This window comes from Pleurodeles waltl, chromosome 8 (assembly GCF_031143425.1).
Source record: "Pleurodeles waltl isolate 20211129_DDA chromosome 8, aPleWal1.hap1.20221129, whole genome shotgun sequence".
Classification (NCBI taxonomy): domain Eukaryota; kingdom Metazoa; phylum Chordata; class Amphibia; order Caudata; family Salamandridae; genus Pleurodeles; species Pleurodeles waltl.
In genome coordinates, this window is record NC_090447.1 from 1,516,182,120 (window position 1) to 1,516,206,982 (window position 24,863).

The 24,863-nt window shown below is 42.2% G+C and overlaps 7 non-coding genes across 7 annotated transcripts; all 7 read right to left on the reverse strand.

The window, feature by feature from the left end:
- Nucleotides 1-7,623: 7,623 nt before the first annotated feature.
- TRNAF-GAA (transfer RNA phenylalanine (anticodon GAA)) lies at nt 7,624-7,696 on the reverse strand. The gene has a single exon. It is a non-coding gene; the product is annotated as a tRNA-Phe (tRNA).
- Nucleotides 7,697-15,709: 8,013 nt separating this feature from the next.
- On the reverse strand, nt 15,710-15,782 carry TRNAF-GAA (transfer RNA phenylalanine (anticodon GAA)). Its single transcript has one exon. It is a non-coding gene; the product is annotated as a tRNA-Phe (tRNA).
- A 2,807-nt stretch (nt 15,783-18,589) lies between these two features.
- Nucleotides 18,590-18,662, reverse strand: TRNAF-GAA (transfer RNA phenylalanine (anticodon GAA)). Its single transcript has one exon. It is a non-coding gene; the product is annotated as a tRNA-Phe (tRNA).
- Nucleotides 18,663-19,737: 1,075 nt separating this feature from the next.
- On the reverse strand, nt 19,738-19,810 carry TRNAF-GAA (transfer RNA phenylalanine (anticodon GAA)). Its single transcript has one exon. It is a non-coding gene; the product is annotated as a tRNA-Phe (tRNA).
- A 1,673-nt stretch (nt 19,811-21,483) lies between these two features.
- TRNAF-GAA (transfer RNA phenylalanine (anticodon GAA)) lies at nt 21,484-21,556 on the reverse strand. Its single transcript has one exon. It is a non-coding gene; the product is annotated as a tRNA-Phe (tRNA).
- Nucleotides 21,557-22,050: 494 nt separating this feature from the next.
- On the reverse strand, nt 22,051-22,123 carry TRNAF-GAA (transfer RNA phenylalanine (anticodon GAA)). The gene has a single exon. It is a non-coding gene; the product is annotated as a tRNA-Phe (tRNA).
- Nucleotides 22,124-23,198: 1,075 nt separating this feature from the next.
- TRNAF-GAA (transfer RNA phenylalanine (anticodon GAA)) lies at nt 23,199-23,271 on the reverse strand. Its single transcript has one exon. It is a non-coding gene; the product is annotated as a tRNA-Phe (tRNA).
- Between the last annotated feature and the right edge of the window lie 1,592 nt (nt 23,272-24,863).

The following is a 24,863-nucleotide window of genomic DNA, read 5'->3' on the forward strand; positions in this document are numbered from 1 at the left end:
AAAACAGCCAAATTCGTTTTTCCCTCATTGAAGTAAATGGCCTTCATAGGCTAGAATGGGCAGACTTTATTTTAAATTTTAAAGTCTCCTTAAATGTTACATACCAAGAATTTGGTATCAAATTGATTGTTATAATAAATCCCACAACTTCCAGTTGTTGGATTTAATATAACTAGTGCAGGTAAAAAGTTTAGACTTTACCTAAAAAGTTGCCAATTTCAGCTCTGCATTGTTTTTGCTGCTGTGCTCTGATTGGCCAGCCTGCAGCAGCTTCTGCCAGGCTACTTTAATGAGGTGTGAAGTGGCCTGGCTTCACACAAAGGAATGTGCTTGGGGGAGAGAATCTCCCCTCAGCAGATGGTGAGGCAGGAAGGGGGAGGGCTGCCAAACTGGTCTTCAAAGGCAGAGAAGGACATCTGGAGCACCCAGCAACACCCCCACATCCTGCAACCCCAGACAGCTAGGTGCCCCCTTGATTAGATTAGGAGAGGGCAGGAGAGGGGTGTGTTTATGATTTTTAGCCACACCAGTGGGTGGGCTCAGCCAGATCTCTCCTCCAAAAATCAGATTCATCCATTTTGGATTTTTAAAGACTGTTGCCTTCTGGGATGGATTTTTGCCACACTTCCCAGGAAGTGGTCATCACAGGGGGACGGCCCTGTCCCTGATTGGAGAACCAGGGCCCCCCTGCTTTTCACCCAGGAGCAAGGATAAAACTGGCAGACCTGCACCCACGCCTCAGATCCCCACCAAATTTCAAGAAGAAGGAACTACAAGGAGAAGAAGGACTGCCCTGCTGGACCCCTGGCCTGCACCTGGACCCTGCACTCAGAAAGACTGCACCAGCTGCACACTTGGGCTTCACCACAAGAAGGACTTTGCCTGGCTTCCACTGGTTCAAGGAGGGACTCCCTGTTTGCTACTGGTGAAAAATTGCTATCCAGAGTCCCCTGCACCAACTCCTGAAAAAGTGACCAGCTGACCACTGTCCAGTGGCCAAAAAGGAGTTTGCGCCAGGTGTATTCTGGGAGTTGAAGTCCGCACTTCCCAAGGACCATCACAGAACTTCTGGACCCTTGGGGTGAGCTGTGGACCCCAAAAGAACCTTAAAAGAACATCTGGGTGAAACCCCAGAAGTTTGGAAAAGATTGGAGAATTTTTAAAAAAAAGCTCCATAAAGTGACCGACCCGACGCGGAAATTCTAGCCGGCTTGCCTCAACCGCGACCCGGCCTGACTTCGTGGTTCGTCCCGGTAAAGAAAAACATCCAAAAAAGAGACTAAGTCCGAACGTAAAAAGTTGACCGGGACCTTCCAGCCATCGTATCCGAGAAGGGCTCCACGGACGTCGGATCAAGATCCAGGTTTACCCTGGTCGAAGGATTTTCATCTCGAAAAAACGACTAAATCCGAAGGTAAAAGTCTCCACCGAGGAAACCCACATCGCGTATCCGGACAAGGGCTCCAGGAGGTCGGATTCGACTGGCAGGTTCGTCCCGCTGAAGAAAAATCTTCAAAATAAAGACTAAGTCAGAAGGTAACTTTTTAACCGAGGCCTCCCGCGACCTGTAGCCGAGCAGGGCTCCATCGCGGTCGGCCTGAAAGTTTGACTTTGCCCCGGTCGAGGTGCAACCAGATGACCCGATTGGCGCTTTTTGTTTCTAAGCGCTAGAAAAGTAATAATTCTTTAAAAATTCATATCTCCGGTTCCCCTGAACCGATTTTATTCGTTTTTGTGTCATTTTAAAGATAAAAATATAAGCTATTTTTATGAATTGGTTTTGGATTTTTAAACTGTTTCCTGTGTTTTATTTAATTACTGTTTTGTGATATTTGAATGCTTTACACTTTGTCTCCTAAGTTAAGCCTTGACGCTCGATGCCAAGCTACCAAGGGTTGAGCTGGGATTAATTTACTGAGACCTAACTGTACCTATGTGGAGGTTAGTGGCTTGTTGCTAGGTGTAGGTACCTACCTGCCCTACCAATAACCCATTTTCCAACATAATTGGAAGCAGCGACGGGATCCTGTACTTGTGTTCAATATCACGTTACAGTTTTAGGTAAAACAAATTAAAAATCCTTTAAATTGTCCTAGTGCAAAAATTGTTTTTAATTTTTAATTTGGATTAATTTCAATTATTGATTTTTTTTAATTTTTCTAAATTCTTGTTTCCAATTTTTGCAAAAAGTTTTTGTTGACACAAAACTAGGGAACCATGGAGCTTGATCTGGCTAGCCTACCCACACTGACAGTAGTCCAGCTTAGGGGGTTGTGTATTGAAAGAGGGTTGCCTGCAACCACTGATCTCAGGAAGCAAATCCTGATCACATCTCTGACAGCATGGGCTGAGGCCCAAGAGGTAGAGTCAGAAGAAGCTCCAGAGGAGGGAGAAAGAAGGGAGGATGCAAGCTCTAACCACTCAGGGGAGGGAAGGCATCTGAGCCCAAGTGAGGATGAGGAAGAACGGTCCTCAGTAAATACAGTCACTAGGGGCAGATCCAAAGCTAGTGGTGGGAAGGGGGTCCTTTCAGGAGGAGAGAACCCATCCATCAGAGAAAGAGAGCTGGAGGCCCAGCTAGCATATATAGCTTTGGAAGCAGAGAAGCTGGCCCTAGAAAAGAAAAAGTGGGCATACAAAGAGAAAAGAGATGGAAGCAGCGATAAAGAAGCTGAGGTGTCCATGGGTGGGGGAGTTTGCCCCAGATTACCCAAGGGGGTGGTTCCTGCTTATGTAGAGGGGGATGACATAGATAAGTGGCTGGGGGCCTTTGAGAGGGCACTCCAAATGAGAAGGGTTAGGCCTCAATACTGGGGTTCCCTTTTGTGGGAGTTGGTCCCCAACTCAGGGAGGGATAGGCTTCTGACCTTAAGGGGGGAGGAGGCAGATTCATACCCTAGTATGAAGAGGTGCTTAGCCAAGAAGTTTGGTCTGACCCCAGAGCAATATAGAATGAAGTTCAGGGACACCCAGAAGGTCAGTACCCAGTCTTGGGTTGACTTTGTGGACATTTCACTAAAGGCACTAGAGGGCTGGATTATTGGTAACAAAGTAGATACTTATCAGGGGTTATACAATCTGATCATGAGAGAGCACATCTTGACCAATTGTATCCAAGAAAGGTTACGCCAGCATCTAGTGGACTCTAAGCAGACCAACCCTAGAGAGCTAGGGGAGGCAGCTGATGAGTGGTTGAGAACCAGGGTGGTTGTCAAGTCCCAGGGGGGAGACTCCAAGAAGGGGGGGACAGGTCCCCAAAAACCTAAGGAGGGAGGTGGTAAGCCCACCACAGAGACTCCCTCTGTACCCCAGAACCCTAAGAAGGAGGAGAGTAAATCCCACTCTGACCAGCAGAGACAGTTAGACCCAGGGTTAAAAAAGCTCTTGGACAGTAGGGCTTGCTTTGACTGTCAGCAGACAGGTCACTTCAGAGGAGATGCAGCCTGTCCAAAGAAGGTGGTTAGCACTGGGCTGTCCAGTGTAGCCATAGAGGAGGATTCCTCAGATGATGAAGTCCTCCTAGCATTTAGCTGGGAGACAGGACCAGATGGTAAGCTGGTGATCCCTGAGGGTGGGAGTAGGCACTTCCACCACATTCAAGTGAATGGGATCCCTACCACTGGCCTGAGAGACACCTGTGCCAGTCACACTATAGTGAGTGACCGGTTAGTGACCCCAGACATGTATGTCCCAGGAAAGACAAAGAAAGTCAGGATAGCCACAGGGGAGGTCACCTCCAAACCTGTAGCCATAGTGCCCCTAGAGAGGGAGGGTATCCTTGACTGGATTAGGGTGGTAGTCAGTGCTGACCTCCCCCTAGATTGTATCCTGGGCAATGACCTCCCAGAGGTGAGTCTGGTCCCAGATGGGGTGGTCACCCAGGGCGCCCCCCCAACCCAAAGTCCTGGGGAGTCAGTCCCTACAGTTAGGAGACAGGGGTCCCCAAGAAAAGGAAAGAAGAAAAGGAGGGGTAGTCCACTCTTAAAGAGAGTTCCAGGGAGCCAAGGGCCTTCTGCCCCAGTAAGGGGGGAGCCCAGAGTTGGCACTGGTGAGGCCTTACCTGACCCCAAGGAAGTCCTGAGTAGTCAGGCAGCTGTCCAGATGCAAGGTGTTGCCCCTGCACTGACAGAAGGGAGAGTGGAAGGAGGGTGTCCGCCACAGGAGGTGGTAGCCCCCCACTCTAGACAGCAAGAGGGGTGCCAGGACCCCAAAGTTGCCCCTAAAGCAGCTCAGCCACCTGTCAGTGGAGAGCTTAGGGTGTGGTTCTGGGTACTGACAGCTGTCAGTAGCCTCTGCTGGGTGCTAGCCTTCCTGGCAGCAATGTACTTGGCCTGGGAGGCAGACCCCAGGGCCAATAGCAAAGTAGGCCCCCTGACCCTATTGGTCATGGTGGGGTTGCTCAAGTGTTGGGTGACCTCTTTGGGTAAGCTAGGTGTTGCCCTAGCAAAGTTTGGAGTAGGGGAGGTGGGCACCTCACTACCCAAGTTGGCAGAGAGAAAGGAGGAAGACCCCCCTAGAGGAAAGTTTCAGTTTGTGTTGGGTCCTTTTACTGTTGGGATGGCTTCACTACCCAGAGGGAGTGACCCTGACAGGAGGATATAAGGCAGAGTAGGCCCTGCAAAGGGACAGCCAGTTTTCTTCACTGTCTTCCTCGCCTAACAAGCCAGGAAGACTCTCCCAGGGTTGGGCTGAGTCTCCTGGGCGTGTGGGCTTGGGGGGGGTTGTGTGAGAAACTAGGGCTGATTGCAGAGGCCCCATAACTTTTTGCCCCCATTTTCCACTTTATGCTGGTGTTTTCCTGACTCTGATGGTGCCCTGGGTACTGCTAACCAGTCCCAGGGCCTGTGCTCTGTGTAAAATGGATATGCAAATTAGGCTAATTATAATTGGCTAAGTTAACCTACCTGTAAGTCCCTAGTATATGGTAGGGCATGTAGGTTTAGGGACCACAGCAAAGGTGGTGCACACCTAGGTGCATTGCTGAGGTGCCCAGTGTCATTTTAAAAGCAAGCCTGCCTTGCTGGCTGCTTTTAAATTAAAGTTATATGCAAATTCGACTTTGGAATTAAATGTACTTCCAAAGTCTTAAACTACCTTATTTTTACATATAAGTCACCCCTAAGGTGTGCCCTATATGCCCCTAGGGCTGGGTGCCATGTAACTATAAGCAGGGACTTTATAAAAATAGATTTATAAGCCCTGGTGAGGTAAAAACAGCCAAATTCGTTTTTCCCTCATTGAAGTAAATGGCCTTCATAGGCTAGAATGGGCAGACTTTATTTTAAATTTTAAAGTCTCCTTAAATGTTACATACCAAGAATTTGGTATCAAATTGATTGTTATAATAAATCCCACAACTTCCAGTTGTTGGATTTAATATAACTAGTGCAGGTAAAAAGTTTAGACTTTACCTAAAAAGTTGCCAATTTCAGCTCTGCATTGTTTTTGCTGCTGTGCTCTGATTGGCCAGCCTGCAGCAGCTTCTGCCAGGCTACTTTAATGAGGTGTGAAGTGGCCTGGCTTCACACAAAGGAATGTGCTTGGGGGAGAGAATCTCCCCTCAGCAGATGGTGAGGCAGGAAGGGGGAGGGCTGCCAAACTGGTCTTCAAAGGCAGATAAGGACATCTGGAGCACCCAGCAACACCCCCACATCCTGCAACCCCAGACAGCTAGGTGCCCCCTTGATTAGATTAGGAGAGGGCAGGAGAGGGGTGTGTTTATGATTTTTAGCCACACCAGTGGGTGGGCTCAGCCAGATCTCTCCTCCAAAAATCAGATTCATCCATTTTGGATTTTTAGAGATTGTTGACTTCTGGGATGGATTTTTGCCACACTTCCCAGGAAGTGGTCATCACAGGGGGACGACCCTGTCCCTGATTGGAGAACCAGGGCCCCCCTGCTTTTCACCCAGGAGCAAGGATAAAACTGGCAGACCTGCACCCACGCCTCAGATCCCCACCAAATTTCAAGAAGAAGGAACTACAAGGAGAAGAAGGACTGCCCTGCTGGACCCCTGGCCTGCACCTGGACCCTGCACTCAGAAAGACTGCACCAGCTGCACACTTGGGCTTCACCACAAGAAGGACTTTGCCTGGCTTCCACTGGTTCAAGGAGGGACTCCCTGTTTGCTACAGGTGAAAAATTGCTATCCAGAGTCCCCTGCACCAACTCCTGAAAAAGTGACCAGCTGACCACTGTCCAGTGGCCAAAAAGGAGTTTGCGCCAGGTGTATTCTGGGAGTTGAAGTCCGCACTTCCCAAGGACCATCACAGAACTTCTGGACCCTTGGGGTGAGCTGTGGACCCCAAAAGAACCTTAAAAGAACATCTGGGTGAAGCCCCAGAAGTTTGGAAAAGATTGGAGAATTTTTGAAAAAAAGCTCCATAAAGTGAACGACCCGACGCGGAAATTCTGGCCGGCTAGCCTCAACCGCGACCCGGCCTGACTTCGTGGTTCGTCCCGGTAAAGAAAAACATCCAAAAAAGAGACTAAGTCCGAACGTAAAAAGTTGACCGGGACCTTCCAGCCATCGTATCCGAGAAGGGCTCCACGGACGTCGGATCAAGATCCAGGTTTACCCCGGTCGAAGGATTTTCATCTCGAAAAAACGACTAAGTCCGAAGGTAAAAGTCTCCACCGAGGAAACCCACATCGCGTATCTGGACAAGGGCTCCAGGAGGTCAGATTCGACTGGCAGGTTCGTCCCGCTGAAGAAAAATCTTCAAAATAAAGACTAAGTCAGAAGGTAACTTTTTAACCGAGGCCTCCCGCGACCTGTAGCAGAGCAGGGCTCCATCGCGGTCGGTCTGAAAGTTTGACTTTGCCCCGGTCGAGGTGCAACCAGATGACCCGATTGGCGCTTTTTGTTTCTAAGCGCTAGAAAAGTAATAATTCTTTAAAAATTCATATCTCCGGTTCCCCTGAACCGATTTTATTCGTTTTTGTGTCATTTTAAAGATAAAAATATAAGCTATTTTTATAAATTGGTTTTGGATTTTTAAATTGTTTCCTGTGTTTTATTTAATTACTGTTTTGTGATATTTGAATGCTTTACACTTTGTCTCCTAAGTTAAGCCTTGACACTCGATGCCAAGCTACCAAGGGTTGAGCTGGGATTAATTTACTGAGACCTAACTGTACCTATGTGGAGGTTAGTGGCTTGTTGCTAGGTGTAGGTACCTACCTGCCCTACCAATAACCCATTTTCCAACAGCTATGTCTTAAACTTCCGGTATCCTTCTGCAGCTAACTGGGTGCATTTACTCATTTACTTTTTTGGTGCGCAACCTAGGTAATTCTTTTATTCCAAACTCTGATTAGGCACACAAATGTGTGGGATGAGTAAGCAAGCTATATCATCTGACAGCTTGGTTCATGGGAAAATAGAAGATGATGCAGCCTAAGCTTTACATTAAAATCAAGATAGAAACTGGAAATAATGGAAGTCAAAGCTGAAGGCAAGAGAGGTGGAAGCCATTTAGAAAGGAAGATAGAACGCAAGTGATGTGCTCTACTGATGGTATGTCATTGAGGTTATTGAAAGGTTTCATCTATGAACTAAAATGTCTACTGAAGCTGACTCCAAGAGAGAACTACACCTAATTAGCTAGGTGCTCAGTCCTTGCCGAAACCCGGGATTGAACCAGGGACCTTTAGATCTTCAGTCTAACACTCTCCCAACTGAGCTATTTCGGCCAGTTGTCAAAGAATACCTTCCTGATGATTCTTAATCATTGTAGGCAACAAGTTGGCATCTGATCAATCACTAGGAGGGTACATCTATGTGTTAAAGTATGCTGTATCCTTCTGCAGCTAACTGGGCACAATTAGTCAATTTCTTTTTTATTGCGCAAGCTAGGTATTTCTTTTTTTCTAAACGCTAAATAGGCTAGCAATCTAATACACAGAAATGTGTGGCATGAGGAAGCAAGCCATATCATCTGACACTTTGGTCCAAGGTTAGATGGAAAATGATGCAGGCTACAGTTTACCCTAAAATCGAGATAGAAACGGCAAATAATGGAAGTGAAAGCTGAAGGCAAGAGAGGTGGAATCCATTTTCAAAGGAAGATAGAAAACACGTACTGTCTTGTACTGATGGTATGTCAATTAGGTTGATGAAAGGTTTTATTAATTAAATAAAACGTCACCGGAAGCTGACTCCAAAAAAGAAACTTGCCTGACGAACTAGCTGCTCAGTCTTTGACCAAACCAAGGATTTAACCAGGGACCCTTAGATCTAAAGTTTGACGTCCTCGCAACTGAGCTCTTTCAGCCCGTTTTTTCACAGTGCCTTCCTTATTATTGTTAATCATTGTAGACAAGAAATATAAGTCGCAATCATTCACTGTGAGGGTACAGCTATGTGTTACACTTTGCTGTATCCTTCTGTAGCTAACTGGGGGCAATTACTCCTTTACTTTTTTGCTACGCGAGGTAGGTACTTCTTTTTTTCTAAACTCTGAATAGGCTACCACTCTCATAAACAGAAATGTGTGGCATGACTAAGCAAGCTATATCATCTGACAGTTTGGCTCATGGGAAAATGAAAGATGACGCAGGCTACGGTTTACATTAAAATCAAGATAGAAACGGGAAATAATGGAAGTCAAAGCTGAAGGCAAGAGAGGTGGAAGCCATTTTGAAAGGAAGATAGAAAATAAGTGCTCTTTTGTACCGATGGCATGTCGATCAGGTTGATGCAAGTTTTTATCAATGAAATAAAATGTCACTTGAGAGTGACTCCAAGAAAGAAATATGCCTACAAGCTGAGTGCTTGGTCTTTGGCACAACCCAGGATTGAACCAAGGACCTTTTTTATCTTTAGTCTAACATTCTCCCAACTGAGATATTTTAGCCAGGTGTCACGAAAAGCTTTCCGTATCATTTTTAATCATTGTAGACAAGACACAGAAGTCTAAATCATTCACTGTGAGGGTACAGCTATGTCTTAAACTTTGCTGTATCCTTCTCCAGTTAACTGGGTGTAATTAGGGAATTCGTTTTTTATTGTGCAAGCTAGGTATTTCTTTTTTTCTAAACTCTAAATAGGCTATGAATCTAATGCACAGAAATGTGTGGCATGAGTAAGCAAGCTATTTCATCCGACACTTTGGTTCATGGAAAGATGGAGACTGATGCAGACTGCGGTTTACCTAAAAATCAAGATAGAAACAGTAAATAATGGAAGTCAAAGCTGAAGGCAAGAGAGGTGGAATCCATTTTGAAAGGAAGATAGAAAACACGTACTGTCTTGTACTGATGGTATGTCAATTAGGTTGATGAAAGGTTTTATCAATTAAATAAAACATCACCAGAAGCTGAATCCAAGAAAGAAACACACCTAACAAGCTGTCTTCTGAGTCTTTGCCGAAACCCGGGATTGAACCAGGGACCTTTTGATCTTCAGTCTAACGCTCTCCCAACTGAGCTATTTCTGCCAGTTATTTCCCTGGTCCCTCCGTATTCTTCTTAATCATTGTAGACAAGACATACACCTCGAAATCATTCACTTTGAGGGTACAGCTATGTCTTAAACTTCCGGTATCCTTCTGCAGCTAACTGGGTGCATTTACTCATTTACTTTTTTGGTGCACAACCTAGGTACTTCTTTTATTCCAAACTCTCAATAGGCACACAAATGTGTGGGATGAGTAAGCAAGCTATATCATCTGACAGCTTGGTTCATGGGAAAATAGAAGATGATGCAGCCTAAGCTTTACATTAAAATCAAGATAGAAACTGGAAATAATGGAAGTCAAAGCTGAAGGCAAGAGAGGTGGAAGCCATTTTGAAAGGAAGATAGAACGCAAGTGCTGTGCTCTACTGATGGTATGTCGATCAGGTTATTAAAAGGTTTCATCTATGAACTAAAATGTCTACTGAAGCTGACTCCAAGAGAGAACTACACATAATTACCTAGATGCTCAGTCCTTGCCAAAACCCAGGATTGAACCAGGGACCTTTAGATCTTCAATCTAACGCTCTCCCAACTGAGCTATTTCGGCCACTTATTTCACAGGTCCCTCCGTATTCTTCTTAATCATTGTAGACAAGACATACACCTCGAAATCATTCACTTTGAGGGTACAGCTATGTCTTAAACTTCCGGTATCCTTCTGCAGCTAACTGGGTGCAATTACTCATTTACTTTTTTGGTGCGCAACCTAGGTACTTCTTTTATTCCAAACTCTGAATAGGCACACAAATGTGTGGGATGAGTAAGCAAGCTATATCATCTGACAGCTTGGTTCATGGGAAAATGTAAGATGATGCAGCCTAAGGTTTACATTAAAATCAAGATAGAAACTGGAAATAATGGAAGTCAAAGCTGAAGGCAAGAGAGGTGGAAGCCATTTTGAAAGGAAGATAGAACGCAAGTGCTGTGCTCTACTGATGGTATGTCGAACAGGTTATTAAAAGGTTTCATCTATGAACTAAAATGTCTACTGAAGCTGACTCCAAGAGAGAACTACACCTAATTAGCTAGGTGCTCAGTCCTTGCCAAATCCCGGGATGGAACCAGAGATCTTTAGATCTTCAGTTTAACGCTCTCCCAAATGAGCTATTTCGGCCAGTTGTCAGAGAATACCTTCCTGATGATTCTTAATCATTGCAGGCAACAAGTGGGCATCTGATCAATCACTAGGAGGGTACATCTATGTGTTAAAGTATGCTGTATCCTTCTGCAGCTAACTGGGCACAATTAGTCAATTTATTTTTTATTGCGCAAGCTAGGTATTTCTTTTTTTCTAAACGCTAAATAGGCTAGCAATCTAATACACAGAAATGTGTGGCATGAGGAAGCAAGCTATATCATCTGACACTTTGGTCCAAGGTTAGATGGAAAATGATGCAGGCTACAGTTTACCCTAAAATCGAGATAGAAACGGCAAATAATGGAAGTCAAAGCTGAAGGCAAGAGAGGTGGAATCCATTTTCAAAGAAAGATAGAAAACACGTACTGTCTTGTACTGATGGTATGTCAATTAGGTTGATGAAAGGTTTTATTAATTAAATAAAACGTCACCGGAAGCTTACTCCAAAAAAGAAACTTGCCTGACGAACTAGCTGCTCAGTCTTTGACCAAACCAAGGATTTAACCAGGGACCCTTAGATCTAAAGTTTGACGTCCTCGCAACTGAGCTCTTTCAGCCCGTTTTTTCACAGTGCCTTCCTTATTATTGTTAATCATTGTAGACAAGAAATATAAGTCGCAATCATTCACTGTGAGGGTACAGCTATGTGTTACACTTTGCTGTATCCTTCTGTAGCTAACTGGGCGCAATTACTCCTTTACTTTTTTGCTACGCGAGCTAGGTACTTCTTTTTTTCTAAACTCTGAATAGGCTACCACTCTCATAAACAGAAATGTGTGGCATGACCAAGCAAGCTATATCATCTGACAGTTTGGCTCATGGGAAAATGGAAGATGACGCCGGCTACGGTTTACATTAAAATCAAGATAGAAACGGGAAATAATGGAAGTCAAAGCTGAAGGCAAGAGAGGTGGAAGCCATTTTGAAAGGAAGATAGAAAATAAGTTCTCTTTTGTACCGATGGCATGTCGATCAGGTTGATGCAAGTTTTTATCAATGAAATAAAATGTCACTTGAGAGTGACTCCAAGAAAGAAACATGCCTAACAAGCTTAGTGCTTGGTCTTTGGCACAACCCAGGATTGAACCAAGGACCTTTTTTATCTTTAGTCTAACATTATCCTAACTGAGATATTTTAGCCAGGTGTCATGAAAAGCTTTCCGTATCATTTTTAATCATTGTAGACAAGACACAGAAGTCTAAATCATTCACTGTGAGGGTACAGCTATGTCTTAAACTTTGTTGTATCCTTCTCCAGTTAACTGGGTGTAATTAGGGAATTTGTTTTTTATTCTGCAAGCTAGGTATTTCTTTTTTTCTAAACTCTAAATAGGCTAGCAATCTAATGCACAGAAATGTGTGGCATGAGTAAGCAAGCTATTTCATCCGACACTTTGGTTCAAGGGAAGATGGAGACTGATGCAGACTGCGGGTTACCTAAAAATCAAGATAGAAACAGTAAATAATGGAAGTCAAAGCTGAAGGCAAGAGAGGTGGAATCTATTTTGAAAGGAAGATAGAAAACAAGTACTGTCTTGTACTGATGGTATGTCAATTAGGTTGATGAAAGGTTTTATCAATTAAATAAAACGTCACCAGAAGCTGAATCCAAGAAAGAAACACGCCTAAAAAGCTGTCTTCTGAGTCTTTGTCAAAACCCGGGATTGAACCAGGGACCTTTAGATCTTCAGTCTAACGCTCTCCCAACTGAGCTATTTCGGCCACTTATTTCACAGGTCCCTCCGTATTCTTCTTAATCATTGTAGACAAGACATACACCTCCAAATCATTCACTTTGATGGTACAGCTATGTCTTAACCTTCCGGTATCCTTCTGCAGCTAACTGGGTGCATTTACTCATTTACTTTTTTGGTGCGCAACCTAGGTACTTCTTTTATTCCAAACTCTGAATAGGCACACAAATGTGTGGGATGAGTAAGCAAGCTATATCATCTGACAGCTTGGTTCATGGGAAAATAGAAGATGATGCAGCCTAAGCTTTACATTAAAATCAAGATAGAAACTGGAAATAATGGAAGTCAAAGCTGAAGGCAAGAGAGGTGGAAGCCATTTTGAAAGGAAGATAGAACGCAAGTGCTGTGCTCTACTGATGGTATGTCGATCAGGTTATTGAAAGGTTTCATCTCTGAACTAAAATGTCTTCTGAAGCTGACTCCAAGAGAGAACTACACCTAATTAGCTAGGTGCTCAGTCCTTGCCGAAACCCGCGATTGAACCAGGGACCTTTAGATCTTCAGTCTAACGCTCTCCGAACTGAGCTATTTCGGCCAGTTGTCAGAGAATACCTTCCTGATGATTCTTAATCATTGTAGGCAACAAGTGGGCATCTGATCAATCACTAGGAGGGTACATCTATGTGTTAAAGTATGCTGTATCCTTCTGCAGCTAACTGGGCACAATTAGTCAATTTATTTTTTATTGCGCAAGCTAGGTATTTCTTTTTTTATAAACGCTAAATAGGCTAGCAATCTAATACACAGAAATGTGTGGCATGAGGAAGCAAGCTATATCATCTGACACTTTGGTCCAAGGTTAGATGGAAAATGATGCAGGCTACAGTTTACCCTAAAATCGAGATAGAAACGGCAAATAATCGAAGTCAAAGCTGAAGGCAAGAGAGGTGGAAACCATTTTCAAAGGAAGATAGAAAACACGTACTGTCTTGTACTGATGGTATGTCAATTAGGTTGATGAAAAGTTTTATCAATTAAATAAAACGTCACCAGAAGCTGAATCCAAGAAAGAAACACGCCTAACAAGCTGCCTTCTGAGTCTTTGTCGAAACCCGGGATTGAACCAGGGACCTTTAGATCTTCAGTCTAACGCTCTCCCAACTGAGCTATTTCGGCCACTTATTTCACATGTCCCTCCGTATTCTTCTTAATCATTGTAGACAAGACATACACCTCGAAATCATTCACTTTGAGGGTACAGCTATGTCTTAAACTTCCGGTATCCTTCTGCAGCTAACTGGGTGCAATTACTCATTTACTTTTTTGGTGCGCAACCTAGGTACTTCTTTTATTCCAAACTCTGAATAGGCACACAAATGTGTGGGATGAGTAAGCAAGCTATATCATCTGACAGCTTGGTTCATGGGAAAATGTAAGATGATGCAGCCTAAGGTTTACATTAAAATCAAGATAGAAACTGGAAATAATGGAAGTCAAAGCTGAAGGCAAGAGAGGTGGAAGCCATTTTGAAAGGAAGATAGAACGCAAGTGCTGTGCTCTACTGATGGTATGTCGAACAGGTTATTAAAAGGTTTCATCTATGAACTAAAATGTCTACTGAAGCTGACTCCAAGAGAGAACTACACCTAATTAGCTAGGTGCTCAGTCCTTGCCAAAACCCGGGATTGAACCAGAGAGCTTTAGATCTTCAGTTTAACGCTCTCCCAAATGAGCTATTTCGGCCAGTTGTCAGAGAATACCTTCCTGATGATTCTTAATCATTGCAGGCAACAAGTGGGCATCTGATCAATCACTAGGAGGGTACATCTATGTGTTAAAGTATGCTGTATCCTTCTGCAGCTAACTGGGCACAATTAGTCAATTTATTTTTTATTGCGCAAGCTAGGTATTTCTTTTTTTCTAAACGCTAAATAGGCTAGCAATCTAATACACAGAGATGTGTGGCATGAGGAAGCAAGCTATATCATCTGACACTTTGGTCCAAGGTTAGATGGAAAATGATGCAGGCTACAGTTTACCCTAAAATCGAGATAGAAACGGGAAATAATGGAAGTCAAAGCTGAAGGCAAGAGAGGTGGAATCCATTTTCAAAGGAAGATAGAAAACACGTACTGTCTTGTACTGATGGTATGTCAATTAGGTTGATGAAAGGTTTTATTAATTAAATAAAACGTCACCGGAAGCTGACTCCAAAAAAGAAACTTGCCTGACGAACTAGCTGCTCAGTCTTTGACCAAACCAAGAATTTAACCAGGGACCCTTAGATCTAAAGTTTGACGTCCTCGCAACTGAGCTCTTTCAGCCCGTTTTTTCACAGTGCCTTCCTTATTATTATTAATCATTGTAGACAAGAAATATAAGTCGCAATCATTCACTGTGAGGGTACAGCTATGTGTTACACTTTGCTGTATCCTTCTGTAGCTAACTGGGGGCAATTACTCCTTTACTTTTTTGCTACGCGAGCTAGGTACTTCTTTTTTTCTAAACTCTGAATAGGCTACCATTCTCATAAACAGAAATGTGTGGCATGACTAAGCAAGCTATATCATCTGACAGTTTGGCTCATGGGAAAATGGAAGATGATGCCGCCTACGGTTTACATCAAAATCAAGATACAAACGGGAAATAATGGAAGTCAAAGCTGAAGGCAAGAGAGGTGGAAGCCATTTTGAAAGGAAGATAGAAAATAAGTGCTCTTTTGTACCGATGGCATGTCGATCAGGTTGATGCAAGTTTTTATCAGTGAAATAAAATGTCCCTTGAGAGTGACTCCAAGAAAGAAACATGCCTAACAAGCTGAGTGCTTGGTCTTTGGCACAACCCAGGATTGAACCAAGGACCTTTTTTATCTTTAGTCTAACATTCTCCCAACTGAGATATTTAAACCAGGTGTCATGAAAAGCTTTCCGTATCATTTTTAATCATTGTAGACAAGACACAGAAGTCTAAATCATTCACTGTGAGGGTACAGCTATGTCTTAAACTTTGCTGTATCCTTCTCCAGTTAACTGGGTGTAATTAGGGAATTCGTTTTTTATTCTGCAAGCTAGGTATTTCTTTTTTTCTAAACTCTAAATAGGCTAGCAATCTAATGCACAGAAATGTGTGGCATGAGTAAGCAAGCTATTTCATCCGACACTTTGGTTCAAGGGAAGATGGAGACTGATGCAGACTGCGGGTTACCTAAAAATCAAGACAGAAACAGTAAATAATGGAAGTCAAAGCTGAAGGCAAGAGAGGTGGAATCCATTTTGAAAGGAAGATAGAAAACAAGTACTGTCTTGTACTGATGGTATGTCAATTAGGTTGATGAAAGGTTTTATCAATTAAATAAAACGTCACCAGAAGCTGAATCCAAGAAAGAAACACGCCTAACAAGCTGTCTTCTGAGTCTTTGCCAAAACCCGGGATTGAACCAGGGACCTTTAGATCTTCAGTCTAACGCTCTCCCAACTGAGCTATTTCGGCCAGTTATTTCACATGTCCCTCCGTATTCTTCTTAATCATTGTAGACAAGACATACACCTCGAAATCATTCACTTTGATGGTACAGCTATGTCTTAAACTTCCGGTATCCTTCTGCAGCTAACTGGGTGCAATTACTCATTTACTTTTTTGGTGCGCAACCTAGGTACTTCTTTTATTCCAAACTCTGAATAGGCACACAAATGTGTGGGATGAGTAAGCAAGCTATATCATCTGACAGCTTGGTTCATGGGAAAATGGAAGATGATGCAGCCTAAGGTTTACATTAAAATCAAGATAGAAACTGGAAATAATGGAAGTCAAAGCTGAAGGCAAGAGAGGTGGAAGCCATTTTGAAAGGAAGATAGAACGCAAGTGCTGTGCTCTACTGATGGTATGTCGAACAGGTTATTAAAAGGTTTCATCTATGAACTAAAATGTCTACTGAAGCTGACTCCAAGAGAGAACTACACCTAATTAGCTAGGTGCTCAGTCCTTGCCAAAACCCGGGATTGAACCAGAGAGCTTTAGATCTTCAGTTTAACGCTCTCCCAAATGAGCTATTTCGGCCAGTTGTCAGAGAATACCTTCCTGATGATTCTTAATCATTGCAGGCAACAAGTGGGCATCTGATCAATCACTAGGAGGGTACATCTATGTGTTAAAGTATGCTGTATCCTTCTGCAGCTAACTGGGCACAATTAGTCAATTTATTTTTTATTGCGCAAGCTAGGTATTTCTTTTTTTATAAACGCTAAATAGGCTAGCAATCTAATACACAGAAATGTGTGGCATGAGGAAGCAAGCTATATCATCTGACACTTTGGTCCAAGGTTAGATGGAAAATGATGCAGGCTACAGTTTACCCTAAAATCGAGATAGAAACGGCAAATAATGGAAGTCAAAGCTGAAGGCAAGAGAGGTGGAATCCATTTTCAAAGAAAGATAGAAAACACGTACTGTCTTGTACTGATGGTATGTCAATTAGGTTGATGAAAGGTTTTATTAATTAAATAAAACGTCACCGGAAGCTGACTCCAAAAAAGAAACTTGCATGACGAACTAGCTGCTCAGTCTTTGACCAAACCAAGGATTTAACCAGGGACCCTTAGATCTAAAGTTTGACGTCCTCGCAACTGAGCTCTTTCAGCCCGTTTTTTCACAGTGCCTTCCTTATTATTGTTAATCATTGTAGACAAGAAATATAAGTCGCAATCATTCACTGTGAGGGTACAGCTATGTGTTACACTTTGCTGTATCCTTCTGTAGCTAACTGGGGGCAATTACTCCTTTACTTTTTTGCTACGCGAGGTAGGTACTTCTTTTTTTCTAAACTCTGAATAGGCTACCACTCTCATAAACAGAAATGTGTGGCATGACCAAGCAAGCTATATCATCTGACAGTTTGGCTCATGGGAAAATGGAAGATGACGCCGGCTAGGGTTTACATTAAAATCAAGATAGAAACGGGAAATAATGGAAGTCAAAGCTGAAGGCAAGAGAGGTGGAAGCCATTTTGAAAGGAAGATAGAAAATAAGTTCTCTTTTGTACCGATGGCATGTCGATCAGGTTGATGCAAGTTTTTATCAATGAAATAAAATGTCACTTGAGAGTGACTCCAAGAAAGAAACATGCCTAACAAGCTGAGTGCTTGGTCTTTGGCACAACCCAGGATTGAACCAAGGACCTTTTTTATCTTTAGTCTAACATTATCCTAACTGAGATATTTTAGCCAGGTGTGATGAAAAGCTTTCCGTATCATTTTTAATCATTGTAGACAAGACACAGAAGTCTAAATCATTCACTGTGAGGGTACAGCTATGTCTTAAACTTTGTTGTATCCTTCTCCAGTTAACTGGGTGTAATTAGGGAATTTGTTTTTTATTCTGCAAGCTAGGTATTTATTTTTTTCTAAACTCTAAATAGGCTAGCAATCTAATGCACAGAAATGTGTGGCATGAGTAAGCAAGCTATTTCATCCGACACTTTGGTTCAAGGGAAGATGGAGACTGATGCAGACTGCGGGTTACCTAAAAATCAAGATAGAAACAGTAAATAATGGAAGTCAAAGCTGAAGGCAAGAGAGGTGGAATCCATTTTGAAAGGAAGATAGAAAACAAGTACTGTCTTGTACTGATGGTATGTCAATTAGGTTGATGAAAGGTTTTATCAATTAAATAAAACGTCACCAGAAGCTGAATCCAAGAAAGAAACACGCCTAAAAGGCTGTCTTCTGAGTCTTTGCCAAAACCCGGGATTGAACCAGGGACCTTTAGATCTTCAGTCTAACTCTCTCCCAACTGAGCTATTTCGGCCAGTTATTTCACAGCTCCCTCCGTTTTCTTCTTAATCATTGTAGACAAGACATACACCTCCAAATCATTCACTTTGATGGTACAGCTATGTCTTAAACTTCCGGTATCCTTCTGCAGCTAACTGGGTGCATTTACTCATTTACTTTTTTGGTGCGCAACCTAGGTACTTCTTTTATTCCAAACTCTGAATAGGCACACAAATGTGTGGGATGAGTAAGCAAGCTATATCATCTGACAGCTTGGTTCATGGGAAAATAGAAGATGATGCAGCCTAAGCTTTACATTAAAATCAAGATACAAACTGGAAATAATGGAAGTCAAAGCTGAAGGCAACAGAGGTGGAAGCCATTTTGAAAGGAAGATAGAACGCAAGTGCTGTGCTCTACTGATGGTATGTCGATCAGGTTATTGAAAGGTTTCATCTATGAACTAAAATGTCTACTGAAGCTGACTCCGAGAGAGAACTACACCTAATTAGCTAGGTGCTCAGTCCTTGCCGAAACCCGGGATTGAACCAGGGACCTTTAGATCTTCAGTCTAACGCTCTCCCAACTGAGCTATTTCGGCCAGTTGTCAGAGAATACCTTCCTGATGATTCTTAATCATTGTAGGCAACAAGTGGGCATCTGATCAATCACTAGGAGGGTACATCTATGTGTTAAAGTATGCTGTATCCTTCTGCAGCTAACTGGGCACAATTAGTCAATTTATTTTTTATTGCGCAAGCTAGGTATTTCTTTTTTTCTAAACGCTAAATAGGCTAGCAATCTAATACACAGAAATGTGTGGCATGAGGAAGCAAGCTATATCATCTGACACTTTGGTCCAAGGTTAGATGGAAAATGATGCAGGCTACAGTTTACCCTAAAATCGAGATAGAAACGGCAAATAATCGAAGTCAAAGCTGAAGGCAAGAGAGGTGGAAACCATTTTCAAAGGAAGATAGAAAACACGTACTGTCTTGTACTGATGGTATGTCAATTAGGTTGATGAAAGGTTTTATCAATTAAATAAAACGTCACCAGAAGCTGAATCCAAGAAAGAAACACGCCTAACAAGCTGCCTTCTGAGTCTTTGCCAAAACCCGGGATTGAACCAGGGACCTTTAGATCTTCAGTCTAACACTCTCCCAACTGAGCTATTTCGGCCAGTTATTTCACAGGTCCCTCCGTTTTCTTCTTAATCATTGTAGACAAGACATACACCTCGAAATCATTCACTTTGAGGGTACAGCTATGTCTTAAACTTCCGGTATCCTTCTGCAGCTAACTGGGTGCATTTACTCATTTACTTTTTTGGTGCGCAACCTAGGTACTTCTTTTATTCCAAACTCTGAATAGGCACACAAATGTGTGGGCTGAGTAAGCAAGCTATATCATCTGACAGCTTGGTTCATGGGAAAATAGAAGATGATGCAGCCTAAGCTTTACATTAAAATCAAGATAGAAACTGGAAATAATGGAAGTCAAAGCTGAAGGCAAGAGAGGTGGAAGCCATTTTCAAAGGAAGATAGAACGCAAGTGCTGTGCTCTACTGATGGTATGTCGATCAGGTTATTGAAAGGTTTCATCTATGAACTAAAATGTCTACTGAAGCTGACTCCAAGAGAGAACTACACCTAATTAGCTAGGTGCTCAGTCCTTGCCAAAACCCGGGATTGAACCAGGGACCTTTAGATCTTCAGTCTAACGCTCTCCCAACTGAGCTATTTCGGCCAGTTGTCAAAGAATACCTTCCTGATGATTCTTAATCATTGTAGGCAACAAGTGGGCATCTGATCAATCACTAGGAGGGTACATCTATGTGTTAAAGTATGCTGTATCCTTCTGCAGCTAACTGGGCACAATTAGTCAATTTATTTTTTATTGCGCAAGCTAGGTATTTCTTTTTTTCTAAACGCTAAATAGGCTAGCAATCTAATACACAGAAATGTGTGGCATGAGGAAGCAAGCTATATCATCTGACACTTTGGTCCAAGGTTAGATGGAAAATGATGCAGGCTACAGTTTACCCTAAAATCGAGATAGAAACGGGAAATAATGGAAGTCAAAGCTGAAGGCAAGAGAGGTGGAATCCATTTTCAAAGGAAGATAGAAAACACGTACTGTCTTGTACTGATGGTATGTCAATTAGGTTGATGAAAGGTTTTATTAATTAAATAAAACGTCACCGGAAGCTGACTCCAAAAAAGAAACTTGCCTGACGAACTAGCTGCTCAGTCTTTGACCAAACCAAGGATTTAACCAGGGACCCTTAGATCTAAAGTTTGACGTCCTCGCAACTGAGCTCTTTCAGCCCGTTTTTTCACAGTGCCTTCCTTATTATTGTTAATCATTGTAGACAAGAAATATAAGTCGCAATCATTCACTGTGAGGGTACAGCTATGTGTTACACTTTGCTGTATCCTTCTGTAGCTAACTGGGGGCAATTACTCCTTTACTTTTTTGCTACGCGAGGTAGGTACTTCTTTTTTTCTAAACTCTGAATAGGCTACCACTCTCATAAACAGAAATGTGTGGCATGACCAAGCAAGCTATATCATTTGACAGTTTGGCTCATGGGAAAATGGAAGATGACGCCGGCTACGGTTTACATTAAAATCAAGATAGAAACGGGAAATAATGGAAGTCAAAGCTGAAGGCAAGAGAGGTGGAAGCCATTTTGAAAGGAAGATAGAAAATAAGTTCTCTTTTGTACCGATGGCATGTCGATCAGGTTGATGCAAGTTTTTATCAATGAAATAAAATGTCACTTGAGAGTGACTCCAAGAAAGAAACATGCCTAACAAGCTGAGTGCTTGGTCTTTGGCACAACCCAGGATTGAACCAAGGACCTTTTTTATCTTTAGTCTAACATTATCCTAACTGAGATATTTTAGCCAGGTGTCACGAAAAGCTTTCCGTATCATTTTTAATCATTGTAGACAAGACACAGAAGTCTAAATCATTCACTGTGAGGGTACAGCTATGTCTTAAACTTTGTTGTATCCTTCTCCAGTTAACTGGGTGTAATTAGGGAATTTGTTTTTTATTCTGCAAGCTAGGTATTTCTTTTTTTCTAAACTCTAAATAGGCTAGCAATCTAATGCACAGAAATGTGTGGCATGAGTAAGCAAGCTATTTCATCCGACACTTTGGTTCAAGGGAAGATGGAGACTGATGCAGACTGCGGGTTACCTAAAAATCAAGATAGAAACAGTAAATAATGGAAGTCTAAGCTGAAGGCAAGAGAGGTGGAATCCATTTTGAAAGGAAGATAGAAAACAAGTACTGTCTTGTACTGATGGTATGTCAATTAGGTTGATGAAAGGTTTTATCAATTAAATAAAACGTCACCAGAAGCTGAATCCAAGAAAGAAACACGCCTAAAAAGCTGTCTTCTGAGTCTTTGCCGAAACCCGGGATTGAACCAGGGACCTTTAGATCTTCAGTCTAACGCTCTCCCAACTGAGCTATTTCGGCCAGTTATTTCACAGGTCCCTCCGTTTTCTTCTTAATCATTGTAGACAAGACATACACCCCGAAATCATTCACTTTGATGGTACAGCTATGTCTTAAACTTCCGGTATCCTTCTGCAGCTAACTGGGTGCATTTACTCATTTACTTTTTTGGTGCGCAACCTAGGTACTTCTTTTATTCCAAACTCTGAATAGGCACACAAATGTGTGGGATGAGTAAGCAAGCTATATCATCTGACAGCTTGGTTCATGGGAAAATAGAAGATGATGCAGCCTAAGCTTTACATTAAAATCAAGATACAAACTGGAAATAATGGAAGTCAAAGCTGAAGGCAACAGAGGTGGAAGCCATTTTGAAAGGAAGATAGAACGCAAGTGCTGTGCTCTACTGATGGTATGTCGATCAGGTTATTGAAAGGTTTCATCTATGAACTAAAATGTCTACTGAAGCTGACTCCAAGAGAGAACTACACCTAATTAGCTAGGTGCTCAGTCCTTGCCGAAACCCGGGATTGAACCAGGGACCTTTAGATCTTCAGTCTAACGCTCTCCCAACTGAGCTATTTCGGCCAGTTGTCAGAGAATACCTTCCTGATGATTCTTAATCATTGTAGGCAACAAGTGGGCATCTGATCAATCACTAGGAGGGTACATCTATGTGTTAAAGTATGCTGTATCCTTCTGCAGCTAACTGGGCACAATTAGTCAATTTATTTTTTATTGCGCAAGCTAGGTATTTCTTTTTTTCTAAACGCTAAATAGGCTAGCAATCTAATACACAGAAATGTGTGGCATGAGGAAGCAAGCTATATCATCTGACACTTTGGTCCAAGGTTAGATGGAAAATGATGCAGGCTACAGTTTACCCTAAAATCGAGATAGAAACGGCAAATAATCGAAGTCAAAGCTGAAGGCAAGAGAGGTGGAAACCATTTTCAAAGGAAGATAGAAAACACGTACTGTCTTGTACTGATGGTATGTCAATTAGGTTGATGAAAGGTTTTATCAATTAAATAAAACGTCACCAGAAGCTGAATCCAAGAAAGAAACACGCCTAACAAGCTGCCTTCTGAGTCTTTGTCGAAACCCGGGATTGAACCAGGGACCTTTAGATCTTCAGTCTAACACTCTCCCAACTGAGCTATTTCGGCCAGTTATTTCACAGGTCCCTCCGTTTTCTTCTTAATCATTGTAGATAAGACATACACCTCGAAATCATTCACTTTGAGGGTACAGCTATGTCTTAAACTTCCGGTATCCTTCTGCAGCTAACTGGGTGCATTTACTCATTTACTTTTTTGGTGCGCAACCTAGGTACTTCTTTTATTCCAAACTCTGAATAGGCACACAAATGTGTGGGATGAGTAAGCAAGCTATATCATCTGACAGCTTGGTTCATGGGAAAATAGAAGATGATGCAGCCTAAGCTTTACATTAAAATCAAGATAGAAACTGGAAATAATGGAAGTCAAAGCTGAAGGCAAGAGAGGTGGAAGTCATTTTGAAAGGAAGATAGAACGCAAGTGCTGTGCTCTACTGATGGTATGTCGATCAGGTTATTGAAAGGTTTCATCTATGAATTAAAATGTCTACTGAAGCTGACTCCAAGAGAGAACTACACCTAATTAGCTAGGTGCTCACTCCTTGCCAAAACCCGGGATTGAACCAGGGACCTTTAGATCTTCAGTCTAACGCTCTCCCAACTGAGCTATTTCGGCCAGTTGTCAAAGAATACCTTCCTGATGATTCTTAATCATTGTAGGCAACAAGTGGGCATCTGATCAATCACTAGGAGGGTACATCTATGTGTTAAAGTATGCTGTATCCTTCTGCAGCTAACTGGGCACAATTAGTCAATTCATTTTTTATTGCGCAAGCTAGGTATTTCTTTTTTTCTAAACGCTAAATAGGCTAGCAATCTAATACACAGAAATGTGTGGCATGAGGAAGCAAGCTATATCATCTGACACTTTGGTCCAAGGTTAGATGGAAAATGATGCAGGCTACAGTTTACCCTAAAATCGAGATAGAAACGGGAAATAATGGAAGTCAAAGCTGAAGGCAAGAGAGGTGGAATCCATTTTCAAAGGAAGATAGAAAACACGTACTGTCTTGTACTGATGGTATGTCAATTAGGTTGATGAAAGGTTTTATTAATTAAATAAAACGTCACCGGAAGCTGACTCCAAAAAAGAAACTTGCCTGACGAACTAGCTGCTCAGTCTTTGACCAAACCAAGAATTTAACCAGGGACCCTTAGATCTAAAGTTTGACGTCCTCGCAACTGAGCTCTTTCAGCCCGTTTTTTCACAGTGCCTTCCTTATTATTATTAATCATTGTAGACAAGAAATATAAGTCGCAATCATTCACTGTGAGGGTACAGCTATGTGTTACACTTTGCTGTATCCTTCTGTAGCTAACTGGGGGCAATTACTCCTTTACTTTTTTGCTACGCGAGCTAGGTACTTCTTTTTTTCTAAACTCTGAATAGGCTACCACTCTCATAAACAGAAATGTGTGGCATGACTAAGCAAGCTATATCATCTGACAGTTTGGCTCATGGGAAAATGGAAGATGACGCCGCCTACGGTTTACATCAAAATCAAGATAGAAACGGGAAATAATGGAAGTCAAAGCTGAAGGCAAGAGAGGTGGAAGCCATTTTGAAAGGAAGATAGAAAATAAGTGCTCTTTTGTACCGATGGCATGTCGATCAGGTTGATGCAAGTTTTTATCAATGAAATAAAATGTCCCTTGAGAGTGACTCCAAGAAAGAAACATGCCTAACAAGCTGAGTGCTTGGTCTTTGGCACAACCCAGGATTGAACCAAGGACCTCTTTTATCTAGTGTCTAACATTATCCTAACTGAGATATTTTAGCCAGGTGTCATGAAAAGCTTTCCGTATCATTTTTAATCATTGTAGACAAGACACAGAAGTCTAAATCATTCACTGTGAGGGTACAGCTATGTCTTAAACTTTGTTGTATCCTTCTCCAGTTAACTGGGTGTAATTAGGGAATTTGTTTTTTATTCTGCAAGCTAGGTATTTCTTTTTTTCTAAACTCTAAATAGGCTAGCAATCTAATGCACAGAAATGTGTGGCATGAGTAAGCAAGCTATTTCATCCGACACTTTGGTTCAAGGGAAGATGGAGACTGATGCAGACTGCGGGTTACCTTAAAATCAAGATAGAAACAGTAAATAATGGAAGTCAAAGCTGAAGGCAAGAGAGGTGGAATCCATTTTGAAAGGAAGATAGAAAACAAGTACTGTCTTGTACTGATGGTATGTCAATTAGGTTGATGAA